Raw genomic sequence first — 17,145 nt, 5'->3', positions numbered from 1 at the left:
TTGGGGGGAAAACTGGCACTTCATGTAAGAAACTGGCAACTTATAACCCAGGACAAATGGGTTTTAAATATAGTATACCAGGGATACAGATTTCATTTCCACACGTTGCCAATCCCAAATGGATGGCCAGACCTGCCCCCAAATTAGTGTACAGAGGCCCAGAAACAAGTACAGTCTCTCATGAACATGAGAGCTATTCAACCAGTCCCAGAAGAGGAAAAGGGACAAGGTTTCTATTTAAGACTTTTACTGGTACCCAGAAAAGACAAATCATGGCGTCCAGTTCTGGACTTATCTACTCTAAACACATTTCTGGACATTCTAAAATTCAAGATGCTGACTCTTCAACAGTTACTTCCTATGCTAGGCAAAGATGCCTGGTTGGTAACTCTAGATTTAAAAGAGGCTTACCTGCATATCCCAATCAGGGAATCTTGCAGAAGATACCTCCGCTTCAAAGCAGGCTATTTGCATTACCAGTTGTCTGCACTGCCCTTTGGCTTATCTACTGTGCCCAGGGTCTTCACAAAGTGCCTGGCTCCAGTAATTGCATTTTGCAGGCAAAGAAATATTCAAATATATCCATACCTGGATGATTGTCTAATTCAGGCAGAAAACAGGGACATTCTTCAAAAACATTTGACTTTTGTAAAAAAGATTCTAACTTGTCTAGGGTACACCATAAACGAAAATAAATCACAACTGGTACCCTCTCAAAAAATTACATTCCTGGGTGCAAGCTTGAATACAACTGCCCAGATGGCTTACCTTACACCAGAAAAGCAAATTCATTTGGTGACTTACTTCAAACAGGTGGCCACAAAAACCCTGCTGTCTGCAAGACAAATTCTGCAAGCCTTGGGGTTCATGGCCTCCTGCATTCTTCTAATTCCATATGCAAGACTGCATATGAGGAAACTTCAGTGGTACTTAAAAAGAGTTTATGGAGTCAACATTGTTACAGCCTGGAAACAATGATTCCTATCATACCTTGCCTCCAACTACAGTTCCTATGATGGGCAGAGGCCTGCCACCAAAACAAGGGACTGCCATTCACTCCACCCCTGCCGCCCAAACCCTAATTACAGACTCATCAGACTATGCTTGGGGGGCTCATCTGGCAGGGAAGTGCATACAGGGCAAATGGAGCCCAAGTCAAATGCACCTTCATATCATTCAAAAAGAGATGCTAGCTGTACAGAATGCACTGACAGCCTTCAAGGACTACTTTCATCCAGGACAATTAATGATAAAGACAGACAATACCACAGTTATGTGGTACATAAACAAGCAGGGGGGTACACACTCCTACCCCCTTTGCAGACTAGCCATGGCATTGTGGAAAACGGCCTTGACCTAGCAAATTCAACTACAAGCTCAATTCCAGGAAAGCTGAATACTCTGACAGACGGACTAAGTAGAAATCTCATGGACCCACAGGAATGGAAACTGGAACCACGGATTTTCAACATGTTGACACGCAAATGGGGGAGTCCAGACATAGATCTTTTTGCCTCACCCCGGAACTATCAGTTGGACAAATTCTGCACAAGAACTCATCACAAAAAAGCCTGGAAAGTGGATGCTCTATCAGTCTATGCCTTTCCCCCTCTGCCTCTGCTCTACAAAGTTCTACTAAAAGTCAAACAGGACAAACCAGAAATGATTTTGATTGTTCCAGACTGGCCTCGCCAACACTGGTACCCACTCCTGCGCAATGTGTCACACCTTCCACCTTGGCACCTGCCTCAGACACCTTACTTACTGTCTCAGCAGAACAACCAAATTCTGCACACTCCGTTCCAAACTTTGAATCTTGCAGTGTGGGTCATCACCTAAATTCACCCTTAGCATTCCTCAGCAAACCTGTGATGGATGTCATTTTGGAGGCAAGAAGGCCTAGTACTAGAAAATCTTATGCTGACAAATGGAAAAGATTCTGTGCCTGGAATCGATCACTAGGGATAAGCACAACAGTGCCCAATAATCCTCAGATTTTACAATACTTAAAGCAGTATCTCAGAGGGACCAAAAACTTAAGACCACCCAGGAGAGCTCCAACCCCTGCCTGGGACTTCAATTTTGTATTGGAAAAACTCACTCTCCTTCCTTTCAAGCCAGCTGCTACTGCAGACTTAAAATTTCTCTCCTGGAAAACAGCTTTCCTTTTAGCAGTCACTTCAGCTGGAAGGATTTCCGAATGGAGCCTTTCATTATTTTTCATGCGGACAGGGTGTCTCTCGGGACCAATCCATCCTTCATGCCTAAGGTGGTATCCAGTGTGGCTCTTAATCAGACCATTCATTTGCCAACTTTCTTTCCCAATCCACAGAACAAGGGGGAACGGATTCTGCATTCATTGGATATACACAGACTATTTAGATTTTACTTAAACAGGACAAAATCTCAAAGAAAATCTGAACAACTACTGGTGGCATTTGCTCTAGGGGCAGAAGGAAAGGCTATTTCAAAGCATACTATTTCCAAATGGATAAGCCATTGTATTCGTTTCTGCTATATGCACCATGGTAAAACTATACCCCAGGGGATCAGATCTCCTTCCACCAGGGCTGCATCTACTTCTACAGCCTTTCTCAGAGGTGTTCCTACCAGAGACATTCTAGAAGCTGCTACCTGGAGCTCAGTTCATACGTTCACCAAACATTACCATTTACCTTTCTTCTCTAAATCCAGAGCTAGCTTTGCCTCTGCTGTCCTGCAGGGCCTTATAGCTGGTCCTAATGCTGTATAAATCCATCCTCCCAACCATAGCTTTGGGAATCTACCCAAATGTAATGACTGCAACAGTGAAACACGAAGAACATAGTACAGTTGTGTACACTTACCATAAATGTAGATGTTGGAGTGTATTCACTCTTGCAGTCCTGGTTACCCTCCCTCCAACCCCCTGTTTTTCTCTTACTATACCTCTACTTTCCTTTACTATGCTTAAAAGCCTTTTTGGTGTATTTTCTTTTGTTTGGAAGTATATTTTTGTGTTTTTAATTACTTAAATATTTGGCTCCCCATTTAGGGGGCACCTGACATCTGGGGCAAGAAAAACTGATATGGCGTTGGCTGTATGTTTTATACCCCTGACGACCTGATGTCATGGAAGAAGGGACAGCAACCAACGCAGGACCCAAGACTTAATCAGGCCGACTGAGGGCAACCTGCCAGCAGATTACCCAAATGTAATGACTGCAACAGTGAATACACTCGAACATCTACATTTATGGTAAGTGTACACAACTGTACTTTCTTTCTGCTGGTGTTCTTGCATCTTTACTAATACAGATCTTGGCTGCTTTTCTATGGCCAGGTTTGGAGCATACACATGATGTACAAACTACTGGTACAAATAGCTAAAACCAATAATTCGGCTGGTGACTCATTGTTTTCTAATACAGTGGATAAAACCTGGAGCACCCTCCCTATTCACCTAACCTCCCTATCCTCAGCTAACCTATTTAAAAGCAAAATAAACCATACCTTAAATTACACTGGTTATGCCCCTGTGTTAACCCAGACTAACTACTTAACCTGCCTCTAGACACTAATCTCCTTACCTGTATAAGCTTGTTTCTTTTCCATTGACAATAATGTGTATGTGACTTTACAGTTGAATAGTGTCTTTGTACATATTTTGAATGAATATCCATTGCTGTTACACACTAGGATTTTTATGTGACTTTACAGTTTAATAGTGTCATTGTACATATTTTTTGTATGAATATCCATAGCTGTTATGCACTAGGATTTCTCTTATTAATAAGCTAAATCCAGTGAAATGCAATGATTGCCAAAACTTTGTAATGTACCAGTGTCTTTGTAAATATTCATCTGTATGTGGAGCTTTTCTCCCCGGGCCTCCACTGAAAATGAACATATATCCAGTTGGACTAGCCTGGTCAACAAATGTAAAATAAATAAATAAAATGTGCCTTTTCATTCAACAAATCCTGCTAAGAAATACCGGTCCAGTTGTTTATTTGTGCTTTCATAAAATTAATGGCGTCTGTTCCTTCCAGTTTCTCTGGTACAGCAGGAAATCTCAGGATGTTCATCATGTTTCACTGTTGCAGTCATTACACTTGGGTTATCCTGCTGACAGGCGACCCGCAGTTGGCCCGAGTTCCAAAGTCTAGGTCCGGCGTCGGTTGCTGTCGCTTCTTCCCTGACGTCAGTGCGCCAGGGGTATAAAAGATGCAACCGACGCCATTTTCTTCAGTCTTTCTTGCCGCGTGGTGCCCGAAGCATAAGCAGTTCGCAAGTGCCGGTTGGCCGACTCCTGAGATTTTCGAAATAGAGTTTCAGAACCGAAGTCTTCAATAAAGCTAAGTACCCTGTTGGGGAAACTTTTTCTTGCTCCAGACCGATGTCAGTAAAAGTTAACAGTTGTATTTCTTGTGGGAAGCAAATACCTCATAAGGACTTTCACTCTTACTGTATTCCTTGCCTAGGCCCTGACCACAATGTTACTAGTTGTTGGTTTTGTGCTAGATTCAACAAACGCACTATTAAACGTCTGTTTGATTTTGCATTTCATTACTTTGGCCGAAGGTTTAACTATATAATGCCGTTGGAACAACCGACGACCGGAATTCATAAAAAACTCAGGCAAGGAAAAGGACAGGCATCAGAGGTCCAAAACCGATGAAGCCTCTTCTAGGCCAGTCTCCGGTTCTCAGTGAGGTGCTTTCGCAGCCCCTGACACCCGCTACCTCAGAGCCACAGGCCATATCCGACTCCCACGTGGAGACAACTAGGCCTCTGGATACTCAAGGTAATGGGCCTACGGAAACTATTCCCTCAGATGGGTCCGGAGCCACTGAGCAGGCATCTGCTTCTGAGGGTGTTTTTCAGACCTTCACAGCTTACTATTAAATCCTCTGCAGCAGCCAAAGTACAGTCAAAGACACCATTAAAGACAAAGAAACAAGTACAGCATTCTCCTGGACAGTCAACCATGCCAAAGAAACAGATGCTTAAAATGGCCGAAGACTTAATTACTTTGATCAGGGGTTCCCATCCCCCTCCTGATAAAAGGCCTAGGCAAGACACTGACTATGATTCCTCTGACCAGGTTTCTATTTCCTCTGATTCCTCTTCAGATCAGGGCTATTCTCTTCCTCCCTATGAGGACTCTGATGCTGAAGAATCTATACCTTCAGCCTCTCCACCTGAGGATTACTCTTTTGGGGAAACTCTGCACACCATGAGTGAACATTTCCACTGGGAGAGCCAGGATTATTCAGAATCCAAGAAAAGGCTCAGAGACTGCCTCAACACAGGCCCCTGGCTATCCCCCCGTGCTTGATATAGTTGATGATGTTTTCTCTGAATCCAGTCTGTCTCCTGATTCTTTACCCCCTGCGTCAATCAAGCCAGACAGGTATCACAGGGTCCCTGACTCTCATAAATTTCTTTATAAAAACCCTGCTGCTGACCCTGAAACAATTTCTCAGGGTCCCAAAGGGGATAAGGCTTCCACTGCTAAAAACCCTATTCCCTCTGATAGGGATTCTAGAGCTCTGGATAGATGGGGAAAAAGTTTACACTTCTGCTACTTTAGCTGTAAGGGTTTTAAACTGCCAGTTTCACATGCTTAAATATCAACAGTTCCTCATGTCTTTGTTAAAACAGAAAATGCTTACAAATTCAGAGAATCCTGACAATAAGGAAATGCAGGAATTATTGCATGCAGCTGAACAAGTGGGAAAGCATACTCTGCAATGTGGTTTTGATTCATTAGAGGCTTCTTGCAGAGCCGCAGTTACAGGCTCTGTCATTCGAAGGCATGCTTGGTTGAAAGAACAAAGTTTATCTGAACATGTTAAAGTAAAATTATTGGCTGCTCCATTACAGCATGATATTTTGTTTGGTGTTAAGGCAGAAGAGGTGTTAAAGAAAATGGAGGATAAAGCAAAATCTATGCAGACAGTAAAGGATTTCTTACAGGTTCAACCACCTAGGTTTAGTAGAAACTGGCCTTCAAAAAATTGGTCCTTTCAGGTGTCAGACAGACCACATAGAGGCAGATACAGACGCCCAAGAGGCAGATCTCAGCCACAAGGCTCCTACAGACCTAAACAATGGGGTGCTTCTACCCCCAAAGGAGGAGAAGACAAATCGCAACCTTATAGGAAACGGTCCCAATGACTTTCCTCTACAAAAGCCAAGCACTTACCTTTTGGCAGCACCCCTAGGGGGAAAGCTAACACTTTTTGCACAAAATTGGCACATAATCACCTAGGACAAATGGGTACTGAATATAGTTTCTCAGGGTTACAGGTTCCACTTTCACACTCTTCCAAAATCAAAAGGTATGCTGGACCTGCCACAAAACCAATGGGCAAAGGCACAAAAGGAAATTGCTGCTCTCATGGACATGGGAGCTATTCAAAGAGTACCACAGCAAGAACAGGGACAATGATTTTACTCAAGACTCTTCCTGGTTCCCAGAAAGGACAAAGCCTGGAGACCAATACTGGACTTGTCAATCCTAAATACTTTCCTGAATGTTCCAAAATTCAAAATGTTAACACTGCAGCAACTTCTACCCATGCTGGGCAAGAAGGCTTGGCTAGTTACTTTGGACCTCAAAGAGGCATACCTGCATGTCCCAGTCAGACAATCTTGCAGAAGATACCTCAGATTCATAGCTGGCTCAATGCATTACCAATGCTCTGCACTGCCCTTTGGCTTATCTACTGCGCCCAGGGTCTTCACAAAATGCCTGGCACCAGTAATTGCATTTTGCTGACAAAGAGGAATTCAGATATATCCCTACTTGGACGACTGCCTTATTCAAGCAGAGAGCAAGGACATTCTACTAAAGCATCTGGCGTTTGTAAAAAGACTATTAATTTGCCTAGGGTACACAGTAAATGAAAATAAATCAAAACTAGTGCCCTCTCAAGAGATAATATTCCTGGGTGCAAGCTTAAATACAACTGCCCAGATGGCTTACCTCATGCCAGACAAACAAAGGCAACTGACTCATTACTTTCAAATGATAGCAACAAAGACCCAGCTCCCTGCAAGAAAAATTCTGCAGGCCCTGGGCTTCATGGCTTCCTGCATTTTACTCATTCCATATGCAAGACTGCATATGAGGAAACTACAATGGTATCTAAAAAGTGTTTGGACTCAGCATTGCCACAGCCTGGAAACAATAGTGACTATATAATTCCCTGTCTACAACAGGAGTTTCAGTGGTGGTCCAGGGCCTGTCACCACAACAAGGGACAGCCCTTCACCTTACCCACTGCCAGGCAGACAGTAACAACAGATTCATCGGATTATGCCTGGGGGGCACATATGGCAGGAAAATGTATTCAGGGCACGTGGCCCAAGGAACAAATGCATCTTCACATCAATCAAAAAGAGATGCTAGCTGTACAGAATGCCCTGACAGCCTTCAAGGATCTACTACATCCAGGACAACTGTTACTAAAGATGGACAATACCACAGTTATGTGGTACATAAACAAGCAAGGGGGCACACATTCCTAGCCCCTCTGCAGGCAAGCCATGACTCTGTGGAGCACAGCACTGACCTATCAAGTACATCTGCAGGCCCAATACCTGCCAGGAAAGAAAAATACACTGGCAGATGAACTAAACAGAAATCTCATGGATCCGCACAAATGGAAACTAAATCCACAGGTCTTCAGCATGATAAGGAAATGGGGAAGCCCGGATATAGATCTTTTTGCCTCCCCTCACAACTGCCAACTACAGAAATTCTGCACAAGAACTTATCGCTCACAAGCATGGAAAGTGGATGCTCTTTCATTCAGCTGGAAAACCCTGAGAGTTTATGCCTTCCCTCCACTGCCTCTTCTTCCCAAGGTACTCCTAAAAGTCAGACAAGAGAAGCCAAAAATGATCCTGATTGACCCAGACTGGCCATGCCAGCACTGGTACCCAATCCTAAAGAGCTTGTCTCGAGGCCCAGCCTGGTCTTTACCTCAAATTCCTCATCTTCTGACTCAACAAAACAATCAGATTCAACATAGTCAACTCAGAACCTTAAATCTGGCTGCATGGCAGATAATTTAGCCACTCAGACCACTCCTCTCTCTAAAGCTGTTATGGATGTCATTTTAGAAGCCAGGAGGCCCAGCACTAGGAAATCTTATGCAGAAAAATGGAAGAGATTCTGTGCTTGGAACCAGTCACAAGGACTCGAACCACTTGATGTTCATCGTGTTTCACTGTTGCAGTCATTACACTTGGGTTATCCTGCTGGCAGGCTACCCGTAGTCGGCCCGAGTTCCAAAGTCTTGGTCTGGCGTCAGTTGTCGTCATGTCTTCCCTGACGTCAGTGCGCCAGGGGTATAAAAGATGCAACAGACGCCATTTTCTTCAGTCTTTCTTGTCGTGCGGTGCCCGAAGCAAAAGCAGTTCGCAAGTGCCGGTCGGCCGACTCCTGAGATTTTCGAAATAGAGTTTCAGATCTGAAGTCTTCAATAAAGCTAAGTACCCCATTGGGGAAACTTTTTCTTGCTCCAGAACCGATGTCAGTAAAAGTTAACAATTGTATTTCTTGTGGGAAGCAAATACCTCATAAGGATTTCCACTCTTACTGCATTCCTTGCCTAAGCCCTGACCACGATGTTACTAGTTGTCGGTTTTGTGCTAGATTCAACTAACGCACTATTAAACGTCTGTTTGATTTTGCCTTGCATTACTTTGGCCGAAGGTTTAACTATATAATGCCGTCGGAACAACCGACTACTGGAATTCATAAAAAGCACAAAGACAAGGAAAAAGGACAGGCATCCGAGGTCCAAAACCGATGACAAAGCCTCTTCTAGGCCAGTCGCTGGTTTGCCGGTTCTCAGTGAGGCGCTTTCGCAGCCCCTGACACCCGCTACCTCAGAGCCACAGGCCGTATCCGACTCCCACGTGGAGACAACTAGGCCTCTGGATACTCAAGGTATTGGGCCTACGGAAACTATTCCCTCAGATGGGTCTGGAGCCACTGAGCAGGCATCGGCTTCTGAGGGTGTTTTCTGACCTTCACAGCTTACTATTAAGTCCTCTGCAACAGCCAAGGTACAGTCAAAGACACCAGTAAATACAAGGAAACAAGTACAGCATTCTCCTGGACAGTCCTCCATGCCAAAGAAACAGATGCTTAAAATGGCCGAAGACTTGATTTACTTTGATCAGGGGATCCCATCCCCCTCCTGAAAAAAGGCCTAGGCAAGACACTGGTTATGATTCCTCTGACCAGGTTTCTATTTCCTCTGATTCCTCTTCAGATCAGGGTTATTCTCTCCCTCCTTATGAGGACTCTGATGCTGAAGAATCTATACCTTCAGCCTCTCCACCTGAGGGTTATTCTTTTGGGGAAACTCTGCACACTATGAGGGAACATTTCCACTGGGAGAGCCAGGATTATTCAGAATCCAAGAAAAGGCTCAGGGATTTTCTTTTACTGCCTCAGGACAGGCCCCTAGCTATCCCCCTGTGCTTGATATTGTTGATGATGTTTTCTCTGAATCCAGTCTGTCTCCTGATTATTTACCCCCTACACCAATCCAGCCAGACAGGTATTAGAGTCCCTGACTCTCATAAATCTCCTTATAAAAACCCTGCTGCTGACCCAGAAACAATTTCTCAGGGTCCCAGGGGGGTTAAGGCTTCCACTGCAAAAAACCCTGTCCCCTCTGATAGGGATTCCAGAGCACTGGATAGATGGGGAAAAATAAGTCTACACTTCTGCTACTTTAGCTGTAAGGACTTTAAACTGCCAGTTTCACATGCTTTAATACCAACAGTACCTTATGTCTTTGTTAAAACAGAAAATGCTTACTAACTCAGAAAATCCTGATAATAAGGAAATGCAGGAATTATTGCATGCAATTGAACAAGTGGGAAAGCATACATACCTTGCAATGTGGTTTTGATTCATTAGAGGCTTTTTGCAGAGCCGCAGTTACAGGCTCTGTCATTCATAGGCATGCTTGGTTGAAAGAACAAAGTTTACCTGAACATGTTAAAGTAAAATTATTAGATGCTTCACTACAGCATGATACTTTGTTTGGTGTTAAGGCAGAAGAGGTGTTGAAGAAAATGGAGGATAAAGCAAAATCTATGCAGACAGTAAAGGATTTCTTACAGGTGCAACAACCTAGGTTTAGTAGAAACTGGCCTTCAAAAAATTGGTCCTTTCAAGTCTCAGACAGACCACAAAGAGGCAGATACAGATCTCCGTCCCAAGGATCCTACAGACCTAAGCAATGGGGTGCTTCTACCCTCAAAGGAGGAGAAGACAAATCACAACCTTATAGGAAACAGTCCCAATGACTTCCCTCTACAAAGACCAAGCACGTATCTATTGGCAGCACCCCTAGGGGGGAAAGCTAGCACTTTTCGCACAAAATTGGCACGTAATTACCCAAGACAAATGGGTACTGAATATAATTACTCAAGGTTACGGGTTCCACTTTCACACCCTTCCAAAATCAAAAGGTATGCCGAACTTGCCACAAAACCAATGGGCAGAGGCACAAAAGGAAATTGCTGCTCTCATGGACATGGGAGCTATTCAAAGAGTACCACAGCAAGAACAGGGACAAGGTTTTTACTCAAGACTTTTCCTGGTACCCAGAAAGACAAAGTCTGGAGACCAATACTGGACTTGTCAATCCTAAATACTTACCTGGATGTTCCAAAATTCAAAATGTTAACACTGCAGCAACTTCTACCCATGCTGGGCAAGAAGGCTTGGCTGGTTACTTTGGACCTCAAGGACGCTTACCTGCATGTTCCAATCAGACAGTCTTGCAGAAGATATCTCAGATTCATAGCTGGCTCAATGCATTACCAATTCTCTGCACTTCCCTTTGGCTTATCTACTGCGCCCAGGGTGTTCACAAAATGCCTGGCACCAGTAATTGCATTTTGCAGACAAAGAGGAATTCAAATATATCCCTACTTGGACGACTGCCTTATTCAAGCAGAGAGCAAGGACATTCTACTAAGACATCTAGCATTTGTAAAAACATTACTAATTTGCCTAGGGTACACTGTAAACGAAAATAAATCAAAACTAGTGCCCTCTCAAGAGATTATATTGCTGGGTGCAAGCCTAAATACAACTGCCCAGATGGATTATCTCCCGCCAGACAAACAAAGGCAACTGACTCATTACTTTCAAATGATGGCAACAAAGACCCAGCTCCCTGCAAGAAAAATTCTGCAGGCCCTGGGTTTCATGGCATCCTGCATTCTACTAATTCCATATGTAAGACTGCATATGAGGAAACTACAATGGTGTCTAAAAAGTGTTTGGACTCAACATTGCCACAGCCTTGAAACAGTAATAACTATAATTCCCTGTCTACAACAGGAGTTTCTATGGTGGTCTTGGGCCTGTCACCTCAACAAGGGACAGCCCTTCACCTTGCCCACAGCCAGGCAGACAATAACAACGGATGCATCAGATTATGCCTGGGGGGCACACATGGAAGGAAAATGTATTCAGGGCACGTGGCCCAAGGAACAAATGCATCTGCACATCAGTCAAAAAGAGATGCTAGCTGTACAGAATGCCCTGACAGCCTTCAAGGATCTACTTCATCCAGGACAGCTATTGCTAAAGACGGACAACACCACAGTTATTTGGTACATAAACAAGCAAGGGGGCACACATTCCTACCCCCTCTGCAGGCAAGCCATGGCTTTGTGGAACACGGCACTGACCTATCAAGTACATCTGCAAGCACATTTCCTGCCAGGAAAGAAAAATACACTTGCAGACGAACTAAGCAGAAATCTCATGGATCCACACTAATGGAAACTAAATCCACAGGTCTTCGGCATGATAACAAGGAAATGGGGACGCCCAGACATAGATCTTTTTGCCTCCCCTCACAACTACCAACTACAGAAATTCTGCACAAGGACTTATCACGCACAGGCATGGAAAGTGGATGTTCTCTCATTCAGCTGGAAAACCCTGACAGTTTATGCCTTCCCTCCACTGCCCCTTCTTCCGAAGGTACTCCTAAAAGTCAGACAAGAAAAGCCAAAAATGATCCTGATTGCCCCAGACTGGTCACGCCAGCACTAGTACCCAATCCTAAAGAGCTTGTCTCAAGGCCCAGCCTGGCCTTTACCTCAAATTCCTAATCTCCTGACTCAACAGAACAACCAAATTCTGCACAGTCAACTCAGAACCTTAAACCTGGCTGCATGGCAGATAATATAGTCACTCAAACCACTCCTCTCTCTAAAGCTGTTATGGATGTCATTTTAGAAGCCAGGAGATAAGCACTAGGAAATCCTATGCAGAAAAATGGAAGAGATTCTGTGCTTGGAACCAGGCCCAAGGACTTGAACCACTTACAATACCTAACTGAGATGCTGGACAAAGGCCTTTCCTTCTCATCGATTAAGATCCATGTCTCTGCCATTTCAGTTCATTACAATACGGGACCTCCTATTTTTTCGCATCCACTGCTAAGGCAGTACCTCAGAGGGGTAAGAAACATAAGACACCCAAGGAGAGCACCAATACCTACTTGGGACCTCAGTTTTGTATTAGAAAAGCTCACACTGCCTCCTTTTGAGCCAGCCTGCACAGCTGATATAAAATTCTTATCATGGAAAACTGCTCTGCTCCTAGCAATAACTTCAGCAAGAAGAGTCTCAGAGTTACAGGCATTAATGGCAGTGGAACCTTTCATCATTTTTCATCAGGACAGGGTCTGTCTAAGGACAAACCCAATATTTATGCCAAAGATGGTTTCCAGTGTGGCTCTTAACCAAACCATTCATTTGCCAACTTTCTATCCAAATCCCCAGAGTAAAGGGGAGAGACTTACTGCACGCTTTGGATATACACAGACAGCTACGATTCTACTTGGACAAAACAAAAACTTTCAGAAAAACTGAGCAACTGTTTGTAGCTTATGCTGCAGGATCACAAGGAAAGCCGATCTCAAAGCAGATAATTTCAAAATGGATAGGACACTGCATTCGCTTCTGCTATGCACAACATGGCAAATCAGTGCCTAAGGGCATAAGGCCACATTTTACCAGAGCAGCAGCCACTTCAGCAGCCTTTCTCAGAGAAGTACCAACCAAATACATTTTAGAAGCTGCAACCTGGAGTTCAGTGCACACTTTCACTAAGCACTACCACTTACCTCTCTACTCTAAATCCAGAGTAGGCTTTGCCATTGCAGTTCTGCAGGGCCTGGTAGCCTCTCCTAATCCTATTTAGGCCCAGCCACCCAACCTCAGCTTTGGGATTCAACCCAAGTGTAATGACTGCAACAGTGAAACACGATGAACATGTACAGTTGTGTACCTACCATAAATGTAGATGTTTGAGTGGATTCACTGTTGTAGTCCAGGTTACCCATCCACCATCCCCCTTTCTCTTTGCTGGGTCCTTTTTGTACTTCTCAACTCTCTCCAACCTATGTGATGTATTTGCTTGTAGGTGAAGGAAATGTTATTTAGGTACATGCATGTTTTTTGACATAATGTTTTCTAGCCTTTCCTTTTTTGGGGACACCTGACATCTGGGGCAAGAAAAACTGAAGAAAATGGTGTGGGTTGCATCTTTTATACTTCTGGTGCACTGACGTCAGTGAAGAAGCGACAGCAACCAATGCCGGACCTAGTCTTTGGAACTTGGGCCGACTGTGGGTAGCCTGCCAGCAAGATAACCCAAGTGTAATGACTGCAACAGTGAATACACTCGAACATCTGCATTTATGGTAGGTACACAACTGTACTTTTTCCCTGCATCCTCTCTCCTCTAACTCCCCATTTTTGAAACCGCTCATACTTAGCCAGCCTTTTCTATATTTCATCCCCTGATTTTTACAGTTTTATCAGTTCGTCTGAATAACTGTTTAAAGCTTCTTCCATTTTTCCCATCCTTTTGGTATTTGAGTTGATATACTTCTTCAGTGTTTCATTTATTTTAATCCTCTCGAACATATTTGATTTATTGTTTCCTCTAGCTTACTAGAAGCCATGTCTTGCACTAAAGCTACAGGTTGAAATGCTTTTTGCTGAAAAGCTGCAGGATTCTTCCCAGTCAGTTTTTTTTATTTCACCTTTACTAGCTGATTTTATTTCAAGCTCTTTGTTTCCTCTTTGTTGGCATCTAAGCAGTGTAATTACTAGCCAGTAACTGAATTTACTAAAACTTGCAGAGTTCAGGCACTTAACCTCAGTTTATTTTTTCACACAGTGAGAGCCAAAGTCAAGATTTTGATAATTTTGTAGCCATATAGGACGTCTGAAGCTCAGGGTATTTATTAGTCTCACTGTAGAGTGCTATTGCTGTAAATTGAAAGGGAATTTAATATTTTTTGGAATGTTATGTGCTCTCCAATGCTTAAGACTTTTAACTTCAAAACTCCAGTGAAAGGCATCAACCCGAGCCTGCATAATCTGCGAGTCTGGTAGACCACCTTTGTGAGTGCTTCTGACTTTCAAAAGATTCCCAACTTACCACTTAACTAAGAAAACACTCTTTGCTTCCAAATATGGGCATAATCAGATTAAACTAGATCCTATAATGTCTTGAGGTCTGCTGATTTAACATGTAGAGCTATATCTGGTAGACTGAGGCTGCCTTTTCTCCAGGGGAAGGTAAGGATTTGCCAGTATACTGTATGAGAGCCTTACACCTGTATAAATGTATAAGAATATTCAGAGGAGGAAGTGATTCCAGAACCATGTGCTTGGTATAAAGTCATAGGTCAAAAATACTATACCATTGCCTGGATCCTTTGCAGCATATCCAGGCAAGTCCTGGATGTCAAAGCACATGCTCTAGTAAGTAGAATTTCTAGGTTACACTAGTGAGTGGCTGCTAACAAGGATGCAAGGACCAACAAGGTGCTTCAGGTGGTCATGAAGACCCTCAGAAAGGAAAATCCTGTATAATGTAGGAGGGAGAGTAATTCAGGCAGAGTGCCCATGACTTCTAAACATTGAACCTGTAATGTATTAGGACAGCAAATTCCTGGTGTGTATTTACAGGCCGTTTTAGGTCTGATTCTGGTTTAACTAACCATAGACATAAGTTGTCAGCATGTAGGGAGAGCCTGTAGCTCATTACCACTAATCTTGTATGGCTAAAATGTGGATAGTCCCTGTTTATAAGCTAAAGCTACAGATATATATTGAAAAGAATTGGGGGGGGGGGGCGTTCCTATTTAGTGTTCTGGAAAACAGAGAAGAAAGTGAGCCTTTTAGGTTTATGGAGGTTGAGGTGCCAGCATATAGTAAACCAGTGACCTTACTGTTACTGGGACCCCCATTTTACAGAATATGGCAAATAAGAAGAGCCAGTGAACTCTACCAATTGCTTTTTTCTGCATCAGTGCTAATTATACTGAAGCGGTAATTACTTTTTGTCAACATTCATAAGTAACAGAGTCTTCCGAAGGTTGTTATGAGTTATATGTCCTGGGATAAAGCCAGTCTGATCGGGGTATATACATTCTGGCATCTTCTTGGTGAATCAGACTGCCGTAATGGCCAAATAAATGTTATAGTTGTGATTCATTACTGATATGGGTCTGTAGGACCCATGATGCAGGGGTTCTTTGCAAGGCTTTAGTATTAAAAAGATGATCACCTGATGCCAGGAGGCCAGGGATTCCTGCCCTGCAGGATACCATTAAAATATAAGACCTTTGACACAAATCTACCATCTGGCCCTCTTAAATGGTCAATTAACTGAAAAGGGAAGGGTTTCACTACCCAAATCACCATCCCCTGCCTATACCCATAAGGGTATGAGGTACTTTCCAGTGTGGAGAGGTGGGTTTCCTGTAACATAACCAAATATGGCCCATGCTTTTTTACCATTGATACTACCATAGATCTCTTAGTTGGGTGTGATGATCCATTTATATTCAGGACAAAGTTATAAATGTCAACATAGAATATTCCTAATTCAAACTCAGCATAATGTTCAGCAGATGATGGAGTGATACTTGCGCATTGATTCATTAACAGCATCTGCTGCCAAAACTCCAACTGTATGATGCATTTAAAAAATATAAATAGATCCAATAACCAAACCCGGATATAGTACACAACCAATAAAAATATACAAGAAACAACCTTTACAGTAAACATAGAAGAACTATATAAATCTGGCATAGTGCTTCCATTGTGGAGTAATATGCCTGTACTGAGCAGTGCACAATGGAGAAACAGAAACACATCCAGGAAAGTGTGATCATGAGAGAGCATTTCAAAATTATTGCACATCATAGGTCATGCATTGCAGTTGCTGTAGTGGTGTTGTTATCCCCTCTCCCCCAAGTTATAATGTAACCACTGAATAAGAGAGTAGGACAATTAAGAAGTCGCATAGCAACATCATAGTAGACTGCTGAACTCAATTAAGAAAACAAGAATAAAATTAACAGACCCGGTATAGGTTTGGACATACTGTGCAAGTTTATATGAATTAATATTCAGGTGAGGAAGCCCCTGAATGGTCTGCAAGAAAAGGAGCGGCAATTCTGTGTCTTGTAATGTACTTGCGCTTAAACATAAGAAAGTAATCTCCGCCTTCTGTTGCAGTCTATTAGCGGGTAGTCTTTTGTATAACTGGGTGCTCCAGGGACCAGCGCTGGAGTGGAAGCTTGCCTGAGTTTCTGTAGATTCCTCACTGGTGATCTGTGCCTAACCTTTTGGGCCATTAGGGATCCAGTAGTCCAAGACCTCTGACATCCACAGACTAAACACTTCCAGTACCATTAGATGATGTTGCCAATATTCATTCATTCCTTACTGATAGGTGTCTGTTCCATCCTCTGAACCGAGTCGGCCTTGTAACAAGCTCATACCAGCCAAAAAACTCTCAAGCTAAGCTTTACCCATAATGCCTCTCTCCCTGTTACCTCAGATCTCATTTGCTGTGTAGATATGAAGACATGTCAAGCCAGCTCTCAGCTACTATAAAAATCATTATTCTGAAACCCTTTTTCCACAGAATTTCTCTTTTGCCTCTGTAATGTCTTTTCTCATTAGTCGCTAAACCTTTACCCCTGTTGAGTTAATTTTTTCCTTACACCCCCCCCCCCCCCCCCCCCTTTTTTCTCTCCCCCCCCCTACCCCCCCCTTCTCCTTCCCCCTCCC

General features: G+C 43.3%; 1 protein-coding gene across 1 annotated transcript in view; it reads left to right on the top strand.

The window, feature by feature from the left end:
* Positions 1–17,145, top strand: part of BNIP3L (BCL2 interacting protein 3 like) — a 648,530-nt gene that overhangs the window by 186,741 nt on the left and 444,644 nt on the right. The window lies entirely within an intron of this gene.

The sequence above is a fragment of the Protopterus annectens genome, chromosome 9.part0, assembly GCF_019279795.1.
Source record: "Protopterus annectens isolate FY-2018-M chromosome 9.part0, PAN1.0, whole genome shotgun sequence".
Classification (NCBI taxonomy): Eukaryota; Metazoa; Chordata; order Ceratodontiformes; family Protopteridae; genus Protopterus; species Protopterus annectens.
This window is presented reverse-complemented; position numbering and strand designations above follow the sequence as displayed.